The following is a 3357-nucleotide window of genomic DNA, read 5'->3' as shown; positions in this document are numbered from 1 at the left end:
CACTGGTTTAGCTTCATCAGCATCAACAAGAAGAGTAAATCAGCTTTTGACTGACTGCGTTCTGGCATGAACATCAGCTGACGGCTGCTTCGAAGCAACATTCCTCAACCACACGAGAAAAAAACATGTTTCTTTGTACCAGCTTTAAGAAAATGACTTTAATTTCTCACACTTAATTTTATTACTTTTGCTCAAGCTATAGTTCTGATTTGATTTTCAGGTTGAAGTGATTCTTTTAAAGTAGGTTTAAAGAAACATTTGTTCAGTGCAGCAACTTCCAGTGAATTTACAAAAACAGATCAGCATTCGGTTTAATTGTACAGACGACATGAAACAGAGGTCTTTACATCTTTTCAAAGTTTACTTTAAAACACAATCACATTTGCTTCTCGCCAAATGACATGCAATCAACCGTGTAAAAATAAACATCTTGTCTCACTGAAAGGACAGAAGAATCCTCCGGGGATCCAGATACATAATCCGTTACGTGTTTTCACATATTGATTAGGGAACATTCACATTTACTTATTTATTTTTGACAAAATCTCAACTAAAGTCCAAAATAAACCATACTGATCTGGGACACCTGCTCACAGCACATGCGAAATGTGAGGAATGTCTCGTCTTGTCCAGAACTCGAAGTGAGACGCTTTATTTTTTCCAGATGTTTACAGATTGATAACCTTAACTTTAGAAAATTTTATTTTTTTGTAAAACCTATATGAATAACTTTTTTAAATTAAATTTGCTTCTGTTTGACTCGGTGCAGAATTACATCACATTAAGAAGCTTTAACCAACCTTTTGCTCCGTTGTACCACCTGGAGACAGTTTGTTGTGCGCAGAGCAGCGCTGCGTGTGCGCCAGACATCTGCTTTACGTTTAGTGTGAGGAAGCTCCTACAGGAGCACACACTGTACAGTGTGAACGTCTGAGATTTCTTCTTGCTGTTTTTCTTTGCTGATATTTGAAACTGAATACAGGGAATCAGTGTGCAACACAAGCGAAATAAAACAATTCAAGTCTGTGTGATTCATACAGATGTTGGGGAAGCTGTGGAAGTTATGAGATCCTCCATGATCGGCAGGTTTTGTGAGGATTTGAGTTTCCTGTGTGTTTGTTTTGGTTTCTGTGTCAGTTGAGTCTAAGTGTTGTCCTGTCTACTCCTTGATTGGTCCCAGCTGTGTCTTGTCTCGTCTAACTAACGTCTCGTCTATCCAGCCGTCAAATGTCTTTGTCTCTAGCAGCATCTCCCAGTTGCTACCAGTTCTGAGCTCATTGCCTTCTGCTCGCCTGTGCTGCCTGGATTTTGTGCCTTATTTGTCATTAAACCGTCATTTTCTCGACTACCTGGGTCCACTGCGTCTACCTCACCATTGCACAACCGTAAAACATGACAAGGTTTTTGGGTTTCAGTTTCTGCTTGTGTTTTGCACTGATATATTTGTCACTAAAGTCTTTCTGTGTCAATGTATTCCTTTGTCTCCTAGTATTTTCATTTTACCTTCACTCCGTTCTTTGCTTACATATTCCTTAAACTTGCCCATGGTCCTCCTCTTGACGTCTTGCATGCATTTGGTTCTTCCTCAACCTCTTGTTGTGACCGTTCCTGGTCAATAGCAGCAGATGACGTTAGAAATCTTAAAGCAGAACCTGTCTTTTGTTCTTGATACACAGTGGAGAAAAGTTTAACACATTACAATTAACGTTAGGTTGAGCATGAACAAAAAGGAGATTTCAATTTTGGAAGCGGAGAACAAGAAAAATATATAAGCAGAAATGGATTGAAACTTTATTATAGAATAGTTTTGCATATTTTTGAATTATTTTTTTTACTAATATATTTTCTTTTAACTTCTATTATTCCTGTACTTTTAATAAATTGTATGGTTGAGATATAATAAGACTGACACAACCCTCGACCACCAAAAAAAAATTAAGAAACTGGCACATTTTGGCTTTTGCTAAAGGAGGGATGTGCAACTCCAGTCCTCAAGAGCCACTGTCCTGGAGCTTTTAAAAGCATTGCTGCTCCAGCACACTTGAATCAACTGAACGGTTAACGACCAGCCCTTTGCAAAACGTGCTGACACACAAAGTAGGTAATTCAGCCTATTGATTCAGGTGCGTTGCAGCAGGGTTGCATCCAAACTTTGCAGGGCAGGACTGGAGTTACAGACCTCTGCTCTAAATGATGTTTAGTTTGATAGAAGAGCCTTTTCAAAAGGTTTAAAAATATGCGCATTGTAGGGAATTGCATAATTCCCACTTTTAAGTAAACTTAAAAAGTTAGCATTCTGTTCTATTCCTTAAAATGGCTTCTGTTTTTGGAAACGACTTGTGGTTTCCAAACCCCAAGTTTTCTGCTACATACTTAGCAGACAGTGAAGGTGAGATTCTGTTGCGATATTTTGAGCTCTGACTGTGGAGACGCTGTGGAAACAGCGATTAGCCCTTGATCCTCCTGGAAGCCCAAACAAGTTCGGTGAGGGACAGACAACTGCCTGGCCGCCGTCATTCCTCCTCACAGCTGTCACCGTTTGATCATTCGGTTTCAAGAGACCACAACAAAAAAGAGAGAGTCCTCTGGAAACCTGCTGCTCTTGGAATACTTGCCATTGTGATAAATGAAGCCATTTTAAGTTCGTTTAGTCACAATCTTTGTTTGCGTTGGTTCAGTGTACGTTAAAAGTATTCACCTATTTGGATGTTTTACCATTTTTACTGTGGTACTTTTACAAATAAATATTGATAGAAAGAGGTGGGTTTTTTTTTTTTGACAAAACAATAATACACGAAACTCATTGCTGTTAAAGTGAAAACTGATTTCTACAAAACAAGAGCAATTAGATAGAAACATTATACATAAAATAAACTGCGTAAGCAGGTGACTGACATAATTAAACCGAGGTCCAGGCATTTGGTGCTGTTAGCCTCACGGTGACTGGAATGGAGATCGCCTGAGTGCAGTGACTGTGTCTCAAGTAACTCCAGTATAAAGACACCTGAGTCTGGAAGGTCCAGTCACTGGACAAAAGAACATTTTTGGAGATTAAGAACAATTTGTCGACATGCTTTGATAGGATTCATAAGTTCAAATCATTCTTTCCAGGGAAAGATATTAACTAGATCCTTTTTTCAAATGAATCTGCATCTGTGTGTTAATTTAACATCTAAATTAATGAAGCATATTCTTTCACCTTCTGATTAATGTGAAAAATGAGATCACACGACATATGGGTTCATCTATTAACGGCAGGTATTGATCTTTATCAGACATCGGATCTCAGAGACGATTTGACAAATTGCCCTGCAGGCAGAGTAGGAAAGGTCATGCTGGAGGTGAAGCCATCATTGA

The sequence above is a fragment of the Poecilia formosa genome, unplaced genomic scaffold, assembly GCF_000485575.1.
Source record: "Poecilia formosa unplaced genomic scaffold, Poecilia_formosa-5.1.2 Scaffold11, whole genome shotgun sequence".
Classification (NCBI taxonomy): domain Eukaryota; kingdom Metazoa; phylum Chordata; class Actinopteri; order Cyprinodontiformes; family Poeciliidae; genus Poecilia; species Poecilia formosa.
The sequence above is the reverse complement of the archived record's forward strand: the minus strand, read 5'-3'. Positions refer to the sequence as shown.